Source organism: Bombina bombina, chromosome 8, assembly GCF_027579735.1.
Source record: "Bombina bombina isolate aBomBom1 chromosome 8, aBomBom1.pri, whole genome shotgun sequence".
NCBI classification, from domain to species: domain Eukaryota; kingdom Metazoa; phylum Chordata; class Amphibia; order Anura; family Bombinatoridae; genus Bombina; species Bombina bombina.
Window position 1 is genome coordinate 205,177,892 of NC_069506.1, and position 12,530 is coordinate 205,190,421.

Consider the following 12,530-nt stretch of genomic DNA (forward strand, 5'->3'; position numbering starts at 1 on the left):
TTATAACCACTTATCATTTAATAGACTTAATCCAAGACCATTCTCCTTTGCAATTAATAATATAGCTCACATTTTATTTTTATCATATTTGTTTAAAAGTATATTTATTTGCTCAAAATATAATGTTTCCATTTTAAAAAAACGTCTTAATTTTTCAGAACCAAAACGTATAATATAATGTTCTATTAAAATCTGCCTATGGATCAGTATTTTAAGTGAAGATAGTTTTGGTTCCTCAATATCAGATTTCTTCCCAAAAGAGTAACAGTATTAAAGAATATATCATTAAAGGGACAGTCTACACCAGAATTTTTATTGTTTTAAAAGATAGATAATCCCTTTATTACCCATTCCCCAGTTTTGCATAACCCACACAGTTATATTAAAACACTTTTTACCTCTGTGATTATCTTGTGTCTAAGCCTCTGCAAGCTGCCCCTTTACTTCAGTTCTTTTGACAGACTTGCAGTTTAGCCAATCAAAACATGAACTAACACCCTCTAGTGGTTAAAAACTGTTAAAATGCATTCTGAAAAGAGGTGGCCTTCAAGGTCTAAGAAATTAGCATATGAACCTCCTATGTTAAGCTTTCAACTAAGAATATCAAGAGAACAAAGCAAAATTGGTGATAAAAGTAAATTGAAAAATTGTTTAAAATTACATTCTCTATCTGAATCCTGAAAGTTTATTTTGGCCTAGACTGTCCCTTTATATCCACAGGACCAGATTAAGAGTGGAGCGCTATCTTAAAGGTGCAAATTACAAGTGGCTGGTTAATGCTACCTCAAGCTCATGGTTTCACTTTGACCTAAGCACATTTAACCAGAGGTCAGACCTCTGGTTAAAAATAAAAAGTTGCCCTGAAAATAAAGAAGACAGTACATTAACATAAGAGAATATATGAGCATCTTTAGTTTCATTTTTTTTCTTAAAACTGCACAAAGCAGTAATAAGGGGTTAAAGTTAGGGGATGTGGGGTGTTAGAAAAAAAAATGCAACCTAATGTGCCTTAACATGAAGGTCAATGGGGACTGTGTTTTCATGGCTCCGTGGTCACCGGTCCTGCTCCACGCTCATCTCCGATCCACGCTGGCTTGATCTTGGATGAAGAAGGAAGAGGTCCCGCTTGGAAGAAGATGTCGGCCGCTTGGAAGAAGACTTCACTGCCTCAAAAATGACTTTCTCCACCGGACTTCAGGAACTGTGAGTACCTATTTGGGGAATTAGACAGGCTTTTTTTTTTTTTATTAGGGATTTATTGGGCACTCTTAAAAGGGCTGAATGCCCCTTTAAGGGCAGTAAAAGAGCTGAATGCCCATACAAAGCACCTTTAGGGGCAATAGATAGTTTAGGATTTTTTGGTTTTAGGTTTTTTTTATTTTGGGGGTTTGGTGGGTGTGGGGTTTTACTGTTAGAGGGGGACTTAGTATTTTTAAGGAAAAGAGCTGTTTAATTTAGGGCAATGCCCTACAAAAGGCCCTTTTAAGAGCTATTGGTAGTTTAGTATTAGGGGGTCGATCCGATAAAAATCGTCGCCCGCAAAAGCCGGCGACGCCAATATTTGCGCATGTTTGGTATCACATATACGGCGTAACCTAGAAGTTACGCGCGTATATTTCTGCCGTCGCCCGTAGTTTTTTGGGCTATAGGCAGGTATACCAAACCCGCGCAGTTTGGTATCCAATATGCAGCGTAAGGACTTACGTGGCGAAAATGGAGAAAACGTACTCCATTTTCACCTCGCCACAAAAAGCAGCCGTAAGAAGCCTTAAGCTGACTATTGGAGCCCCGTAACTCCCTAAACTGGCTGCTAAAATAAACCTAACACCTAACGCATGCGCAATGTCTATCTCCCTGTCAACTGCGATCTTCTAAAATAAACCTAACACCTAACGCATGCGCAATGTCTATCTCCCTGTCAACCGCGATCTTCTAAAATAAACCTAACACCTAACGCATGCGCAATGTCTATCTCCCTGTCAACCGCGATCTTCTAAAATAAACCTAACACCTAACGCATGCGCAATGTCTATCTCCCTGTCAACCGCGATCCCCCCCCGAAATCCCTAATAAAGTTATTAACCCCTAAACCGCCGCTCCCGGACCCCGCCGCCATCTACATAAACTAACCCCCTACTGTGAGCCCCTAAAACCGCCGCCATCTACCTTATCTATCCCCTAATTAGAACCCCTTACACCGCTGTCATCTACCTTATCTATCCCCTAATCTGACCCTTACACCGCCGCCACCTATATAAAAATTATTAACCCCTAATCTAATCCCCCTATACCGCCGCCAGCTATATTAATATTATTAACCCCTAATGTAAGCCCCTTACACCGCCGCCATCTCTATTAAAATGATTAACCCCTAATTTAATCTACCTACCCCGCCGCCAGCTATATTATCTATATTAACCCTAAGTATATTATAGTTAATATAGGTATTACATTATATATATTAACTATATTAACCCTAATTATATTAGGGTTAATATAGTTAATATAGTTACTATAGTATTTATATTAACTATATTAACTCTATCTAACCCTAACACCCCTAACTAAATTTATATTAAATTAATCTAATTCATTTATAAACTAAAATATTCCTATTTAAATCTAAATACTTACCTATAAAATAAACCCTAAGATAGCTACAATATAATTAATAATTACATTGTAGCTATGTTAGGGTTAATATTTATTTTACAGGTAAATTGTTAATTATTTTAACTAGGTATAATAGCTATTAAATAGTTATTAACTATTTAATATCTACCTAGTTAAAATAATTACTCAATTACCTGTAAAATAAATCCTAACCTAAGTTACAAATACACCTACACTATCAATAAATTAAATAAACTACAAACATCTATCTAAAAATACAATTAAATTAACTAAACTAAATTACAAAAAAAAAAAACACTAAATTACAAAAAATAAAAAAAGATTACAAGATTTTTAAGCTAATTACACCTATTCTAAGCCCCCTAATAAAATAATAAACCCCCAAAATAAAAAAAATTCCCTGCCCTATTGTAAATTAAACAAATTTCAAAGCTCTTTACCTTACCAGCCCTTAAAAGGGCCTTTTGTGGGGCATGCCCCAAAGAATTCAGCTCTTTTGCATACAAATACAATACCCCCCCCCCCCATTACAACCCACCGCCCACATACCCCTATTCTAAAACCACCCAAACCCCCCTTAAAAAAGCCTAACACTACCCCCCTGAAGATCTCCCTACCTTGTCTTCACCACACCCGGCCGAACTCCTGATCCGATCCGGGCGATGTCTTCCTCCAAGCGGCAAAGAAGAATTCTTCCTCCGGCGATGTCTTCCTCCAAGCGGCAAAGAAGAATTCTTCCTCCGGCGACGTCTTCCTCCAAGCGGCAGCAAAGTCTTCATTCTTCCGGCGGCATCTTCAATCTTCTTTCTTCGCTCCGCCGCCACGGAGCATCCATCCCGGCCGACTACTGAACTACGAATGAGGTACCTTTAAATGACGTCATCCAAGATGGCGTCCGCCGAATTCCGATTGGCTGATAGGATTCTATCAGCCAATCGGAATTAAGTTAAAAAAATCTGATTGGCTGATTGAATCAGCCAATCAGATTCAAGTTCAATCCGATTGGCTGATCCAATCAGCCAATCAGATTGAGCTCGCATTCTATTGGCTGTTCCGATCAGCCAATAGATGCGTTAGGTGTTAGTTATTATTTTCAGGCAGTTACGGGAGTTACGGTGCTCACATTTTCAGTGCAAGGCTTGCTGCGCCTGCCTATGTGTGGCGAGGTGAAAATGGAGTAAAATTTCTCAATTTTCACCACGTAAGTCCTTGCGCTGAATATGTGATACTGATTTGCGACGTGGTTCTATGTTAGCTTAGAGTAAAAATTGCAGGTGACGGGTGAAATATATACGTGCTGCATTTATATGCGGCGCTGTATATGTGATACCAAATCCGCGTAAAACCGGCGTCACCAGCTTTTGTGAGCGATGCCGCATATGTAATCTTGCCCCAAGTATTTAAGCTGTTAAAGTTTCTCTCAATGGGACAGACTACTTCAGAATTTTTATTGTTTAAAAATATAGATAATTTATTTATTACCTATTCACTAGTTTTGCATAACCAACGCGGTTAAATACTTTTATAGCTAAGCCTCTACAGTAGAGCTTTCCAAACTTTTCATGTTGGTGACACACTTTTTAGACCGACATTTCGCGACACAGTAATTCAGTTGTACAAGCAAACAGGAGGTTAAACTATTTTTTTTAAGAGATACAGACACATACATAAATTATAGAATAACAAAATGTATTTACAAGTAATTGTATGTATGCGCAAGAATAAAGAAAAACAATAACACTTTGACTTCTGACTTCAGCTCTGCGTTTAAGATGCCACCCTCAGAGCTCTGCCAGTCCGTATGACTACTGCCAGCACTGCACACTGCTGTCCCGCTCACTGACTACACTTGCAATCACAAGCTGATTGAGGAGACTACACGTGAAGTCAGGAGCCAATGTGCCGCCAATGGGAATAGTTTCAGGTCCTGCTGAGCTGCAACAATAGGTTAAGATGATCTGTGACCCACTAGGTATCAATCACGTGTCAACCATGTGATATGCATAGCAGGTAGACGGAAAGGCGGAAATCAAAATCAAATTTAAAAAAAAAATCACTTGCATTTTATCCAATCAATGTTGACCCATAAATAACTCCATGGGAGTGAGCACAGTGTTATCTATATGGCACACATGAACTAGTACTGTCCAGCTTTAAAAAACTGACAAAATGCACTGATATAGGGCTTAGAAATTAGCATATGAATGATATTAACATATTAAACAACTTTATAATGTACTTTTATCATCAAATTTTGTATTCTTTGTTGAAAGCTAAACCTATGTAAGCTCACATGCTAATTTCTAAGCCCTAAGTTTGTCGCTGCTAGACAGGGCTTGTTCATGTGTGCCATATAGATAACAGTGTGCTCACTCCCGTGGAGTTATTTATCAGTCAGCACTGATTGGCTAAATGCAAATCTGTCAAAAGAACATAAGGGGACAGTCTACAGAGGCTTAGATACAAAGTAATCACAGAGGTAAAGAGTATATTAATATAACAGTGTTAGTTATGCAAAACTGGGTAACGAGTAATAAAGGGATTATCTATCTTTTTAAACATCAAAAAATCTGGGGTAGACTGTACCTTTAAGCTTATTGAAATGTATCATATTAGTACTTTGTTAAAATTGAAGGGACATGAATCAATATTAAACGTTCATGGTTCAGATAAAAACATGCATTTTTACAGACTTTTCTACCTTTATTATCAAATTACTTTGTTCCTTTGGCATCCTTTGTTGGAAAGCATTCCTAGATATACTTAGGACCAGTGATTGATGGCTACACACATATACCATTGTCTCACCTGGTGTATTCATCTAGCTTGCAGTAGTGTATTACTGCTAGCTTTAGCTATGTGTTTACCCAGTGGCAATTAAACTCATAGTTATAAGAAAGTAATAGCGCAATAATAAAATTATATAACACAAAAACATTTTCTTTTTACACTTGTATGTCACTTTAAGGTTTAAAAACATTGTACTTTAAATCTCTTTAGATATTTGTAAGTATTTAGTCTGGAACTGCATCACTTTGCCATTATGAACATTCAGGTATCATGGAAAAACACATTCTATAGCTCTGTTAGTGTCTGTGCACAGATGCTGGCTTGGTGTAGTGCCCACGTGCTGGGATTTATCGGTTTCTGGCACATTCAGTTACATGAGCATGGCATTGTGCCTATTGATGCTTGTCCCATCTCTAGTATGGCAGTTCAGAAAGAGTCTGTTCACCTCAGGCGGCCACAACTGGCACAGAAGCAAAACCAATTTTTCACTTAGCAGAGTGTCTTTGTTGCAGTAGCAGAGAAGAGCTGTTTCTCTCTTGTACCATCACCACGTTTCTAATTTAAATATCCTGCTATTAAAAATTCATTTCATCTGAGAACTGTAATACATCCATGAATTGAAATCTGTGTCAAATTCTAGGAAGCAATTCTAGACATTAAAGCACCCATGCTACCTTCTTGATATTCACATTTTACCATGTACAGTGGGTACAGTTCTGTGCAGACTTTTAAATAATAGAACAAAATGGCACATTGTTGCATAATAGATATAACTATACTATGTTTAATGATATACTAAAAATTAATGTTTGTCTTTTACAATTTATTTGACAAAGATCTCAACATTTTGCCTAGTTTGCAATAAATATCCATATTAATCTGGGTACATAGATATAGGCACAACTGGATTAATTACGTCTAGTCATTAAAGGGGCATTTAACTCTAATTTAGTATCATGCATATAAAAATGCACTATTTAATCATGTTTATGTTGCTGATCTTTTTAATTAGATCTTTGTTTGCTTTGAAAAAATCAAAAATTTACGTGAAGCCTGATCCTCAGAGTCAAAATAATCCTATCTGACTCATTTCTCCTCCAAACTGTTCTTCCACCATTTCATAGAACCATTTCCCTTTGTAACATAAAAACTAACACATTTTAAGTGGTATTAAATAGGCTACAGCTTTATTAACAAAACAAAACATTACCAATGGTATCTAAATGTGGCAGTAATTAACTTTTAAGACCAAGTGCCATCACAAGTCTTGTTTACTGCTTTGTGGTTCACACATAAACCCTTATGTGAACTTGAGGACAAATAGATACCCATACAACATAACAATTTTTAGACCATCAAGTGGCATGTTTTCTATAATGGCAATATATCTTTCCCTTACACTGTTAGAAAGTACGCAGAAAACATAGCATATAGGTAGGGTGAACCTTTGAAGTTTCTCTGTGCATTTCATTTGGTCAGAGATGTCCACATTTTTAGCGATTGATTTTTGTTACTTTGACCTCTGTGTTTTTCTTTCTTTCCCTTTTACTCTAATTTAGGGCCAGATTAAAAGTGAAACACTGTTTAGTGCTCCCATTCTCACGCTAACACGCGTATTAACTCAGCGTGCGCAAACAGCTTACTTCTAGCTCAATTAGAATAATTGCAACTGCGCAAACGTGTTTTCCCATAGAAGTCAATAGAGCAAGAAAAGTGTATAAAAACCTAACACCCATACTCACGCGATAACCCAAATCGCCATAAGCCCCCTACTTTAATAAACCCTAAACCCCTGCATAGCCCACCGCAAAATCCCCCCTACACTATTAACCCCTAAACTGTCACCTCTCCCATCGCAAGGTAACCCACTACACTATTAACCCCTAAACTGTCACCTCTCCCATCGCAAGGTAACCCACTACACTATTAACCCCTAAACTGTCACCTCTCCCATTGCAAGGTAACCTACTACACTATTATCCCCTAAACTACCACACACCCCATCGCAATGTAACCTACTACACTATGAACCCCTAAACCACCAAACCCCCATTGCAAAGTAACCCAATACACTATTAACCCCTAAACCACCAAAACCCCAGTACAAAGTAACCCACTACACTATTAACCCCTAAACTGCCACAACATTTGAGGAACAGCTTGGTTTGATGACACCCTGTCACTTCTATTCTATTTAAAGATATAGAAATTGTTTATAAGTGGTTTAAATGTGGTTTACAGAAAGAGGCTAATACATTTTTCATGCTTTTTTTTTTTTTTTTTTTTATTAAACAATTTTTTATTGAGGTTGTTATGTGATACAGTATGAAGTAGAATACAACGTTTGTCAGATATATAAGATTGACTTCTTAGATAAGGGTATTAACACTTTTAGGCTTTTGCTAATAACAGTATAACTTACTAGAGAATGGGACATTCTTTATAACATCTATAAAATCTGAGATAGAAGTACAAATAACGCAGGAACTAGACAAACAGTGATGGAACCTCATTTTTCTCTTAATCTAGAAATGCAAAATAACTACTGCTTTGGTCACTCTTGGGCCAAATAAACTGTGAATGCTATGTCAAATGGTAGTTACTTAGGATTATTGTTGTGAAAGATAGTAGGGGGAGGGGTGCAGTGGACAAGAGCCACTTGTATAATAGGACGGAGAGTGGGGGGCGTGTCTTAGTAATACTGAAAAAGAATTCTTCCAGAGGAGGCTATGAGCGTTGCTATGCCGGGTTATATACAGGGAGTGCAGAATTATTAGGTAAGTTGTATTTTTGAGGATTAATTTTATTATTGAACAACAACCATGTTCTCAATGAACCCAAAAAACTAATTAATATCAAAGCTGAATATTTTTGGAAGTAGTTTTTAGTTTTAGCTATTTTAGGGGGATATCTGTGTGTGCAGGTGACTATTACTGTGCATAATTATTAGGCAACTTAACAAAAAACAAATACAGGGAGTGCAGAATTATTAGGCAAATGAGTATTTTGACCACATCATGCTCTTTATGCATGTTGTCTTACTCCAAGCTGTATAGGCTCGAAAGCCTACTACCAATTAAGCATATTAGGTGATGTGCATCTCTGTAATGAGAATGGGTGTGGTCTAATGACATCAACACCCTATATCAGGTGTGCATAATTATTAGGCGACTTCCTTTCCTTTGGCAAAATGGGTCAAAAGAAGGACTTGACAGGCTCAGAAAAGTCAAAAATAGTGAGATATCTTGCAGAGGGATGCAGCACTCTTAAAATTGCAAAGCTTCTGAAGCGTGATCATCGAACAATCAAGCGTTTCATTCAAAATAGTCAACAGGGTCGCAAGAAGCGTGTGGAAAAACCAAGGCGCAAAATAACTGCCCATGAACTGAGAAAAGTCAAGCGTGCAGCTGCCAAGATGCCACTTGCCACCAGTTTAGCCATATTTCAGAGCTGCAACATCACTGGAGTGCCCAAAAGCACAAGGTGTGCAATACTCAGAGACATGGCCAAGGTAAGAAAGGCTGAAAGACGACCACCACTGAACAAGACACACAAGCTGAAACGTCAAGACTGGGCCAAGAAATATCTCAAGACTGATTTTTCTAAGGTTTTATGGACTGATGAAATGAGAGTGAGTCTTGATGGGCCAGATGGATGGGCCCGTGGCTGGATTGGTAAAGGGCAGAGAGCTCCAGTCCGACTCAGACGCCAGCAAGGTGGAGGTGGAGTACTGGTTTGGGCTGGTATCATCAAAGATGAGCTTGTGGGGCCTTTTCGGGTTGAGGATGGAGTCAAGATCAACTCCCAGTCCTACTGCCAGTTTCTGGAAGACACCTTCTTCAAGCAGTGGTACAGGAAGAAGTCTGCATCCTTCAAGAAAAACATGATTTTCATGCAGGACAATGCTCCATCACACGCGTCCAAGTACTCCACAGCGTGGCTGGCAAGAAAGGGTATAAAAGAAGAAAATCTAATGACATGGCCTCCTTGTTCACCTGATCTGAACCCCATTGAGAACCTGTGGTCCATCATCAAATGTGAGATTTACAAGGAGGGAAAACAGTACACCTCTCTGAACAGTGTCTGGGAGGCTGTGGTTGCTGCTGCACGCAATGTTGATGGTGAACAGATCAAAACACTGACAGAATCCATGGATGGCAGGCTTTTGAGTGTCCTTGCAAAGAAAGGTGGCTATATTGGTCACTGATTTGTTTTTGTTTTGTTTTTGAATGTCAGAAATGTATATTTGTGAATGTTGAGATGTTATATTGGTTTCACTGGTAAAAATAAATAATTGAAATGGGTATATATTTGTTTTTTGTTAAGTTACCTAATAATTATGCACAGTAATAGTCACCTGCACACACAGATATCCCCCTAAAATAGCTAAAACTAAAAACAAACTAAAAACTACTTCCAAAAATATTCAGCTTTGATATTAATTAGTTTTTTGGGTTCATTGAGAACATGGTTGTTGTTCAATAATAAAATTAATCCTCAAAAATACAACTTGCCTAATAATTCTGCACTCCCTGTATATACCCATTTCAATTATTTATTTTTACCAGTGAAACCAATATAACATCTCAACATTTACAAATATACATTTCTGACATTCAAAAACAAAGCAAAAACAAATCAGTGACCAATATAGCCACCTTTCTTTGCAAGGACACTCAAAAGCCTGCCATTCATGGATTCTGTCAGTGTTTTGATCTGTTCACCATCAACATTGCATGCAGCAGCAATCACAGCCTCCCAGACACTGTTCAGAGAGGTGTACTGTTTTCCCTCCTTGTAAATCTCACATTTGATGATGGACCACAGGTTCTCAATGGGATTCAGATCAGGTGAACAAGGAGGCCATGTCATTAGATTTTCTTCTTTTATACCCTTTCTTGCCAGCCACGCTGTGGAGTACTTGGACGCGTGTGATGGAGCATTGTCCTGCATGAAAATCATGTTTTTCTTGAAGGATGCAGACTTCTTCCTGTACCACTGCTTGAAGAAGGTGTCTTCCAGAAACTGGCAGTAGGACTGGGAGTTGATCTTGACTCCATCCTCAACCCGAAAAGGCCCCACAAGCTCATCTTTGATGATACCAGCCCAAACCAGTACTCCACCTCCACCTTGCTGGCGTCTGAGTCGGACTGGAGCTCTCTGCCCTTTACCAATCCAGCCACTGGCCCATCCATCTGGCCCATCAAGACTCACTCTCATTTCATCAGTCCATAAAACCTTAGAAAAATCAGTCTTGAGATATTTCTTGGCCCAGTCTTGACGTTTCAGCTTGTGTGTCTTGTTCAGTGGTGGTCGTCTTTCAGCCTTTCTTACCTTGGCCATGTCTCTGAGTATTGCACACCTTGTGCTTTTGGGCACTCCAGTGATGTTGCAGCTCTGAAATATGGCCAAACTGGTGGCAAGTGGCATCTTGGCAGCTGCACGCTTGACTTTTCTCAGTTCATGGGCAGTTATTTTGCGATAAAAAGGCTACAGGTGGTTCAATCAGGTATCTTGAGAAAGGCAGAACGCCGAAACGCGTAGAAACCTGATCACTTGAAATTAAGAAGTGAGCCAAAACAACTCAGCTCCAGAGGAGAACTTTGTCAGCTGTGATAACAGCAAGGAGACCGGTGAAAATAAAGACCGGGTCTGGGTTATACACTCACAAAGAAAGAAGCAAGTTGTGACCGGAGCTCATAAGAATACCATCAAGGCCCATTACTGGGTAAACAACGAATCTAAGGAAAACAACTACCAACACAGCTGGTAAACGGAGGCTAAGGGACTTAGTACTCCACCGGCTTTTTCTGCACAGCAGAGGGAAGACGTCAACAGTGCACTGTTTTTAAGGAAGGAATCGCTACACCAAGCTAAAAACCGTATGTAAACCTACCTCTGATCAAAAAAACAGAGACGCTGAAATCTAAGAAATAACACTGCTGCTACATATTACTGGCTACATTTTGCCACATTTGTTTCAATATACATTGGCTCAAATATATTTTTGACGGAAGGATAACCACCCCATGTTTTGCCAGAGCATTAAGCAATAAGGAACTGTATAATATTTGCTTAACCCTTATACATCTGTGAAGTATATATATACGCTAGTTTAACGGATACCAGACATATGGTTCATATACTCATATATGCATTTATATATGTTTTTTGATAGTCATACGCTTAGAGGTACATGAGTCTCCTCTGTTTATTTTTTGGTTTTATCTTCTGAGTACACCTGCTTGCTTATATTATCTCAATTTGAGTTTTTATAGTTTTTTGTTTATGAAGAACACCGGTGTTTTTAATATTGTACTATCATATTTTATATTTTACCAAATGTTTTAAATTGTCAACTGATTATCACTTGTGAATAGATCATCATTATTTTTGATCTCATATATAAGAATCGTTCATTTAAGAAACAAGAATCTTTTATTCAATAAATATATATATATTTAAACTATAGAATTTGAATCTAGAAGCTTTATTGTCCTGGAGAGACACCATTTACACTTGAAATTTCAATACAGCCTATGTAAGGTGAGAACATTATCAGACACACAAGGAATCTGAAATACATTTTAAACCATTATTAGTCAGAACAGCATTCACTTGCGCCACCTATTCTTTTGACCAGTTATTTTGCGCCTTGGTTTTTCCACACGCTTCTTGCGACCCTGTTGACTATTTTGAATGAAACGCTTGATTGTTCGATGATCACGCTTCAGAAGCTTTGCAATTTTAAGAGTGCTGCATCCCTCTGCAAGATATCCCACTATTTTTGACTTTTCTGAGCCTGTCAAGTCCTTCTTTTGACCCATTTTGCCAAAGGAAAGGAAGTTGCCTAATAATTATGCACACCTGATATAGGGTGTTGATGTCATTAGACCACACCCCTTCTCATTACAGAGATGCACATCACCTAATATGCTTAATTGGTAGTAGGCTTTCGAGCCTATACAGCTTGGAGTAAGACAACATGCATAAAGAGGATGATGTGGTCAAAATACTCATTTGCCTAATAATTCTGCACTCCCTGTAGACATCTTAGGCTTTATAAGAATTATTCAGGTGTGCTAATACAAATGGGGCTGGCTATA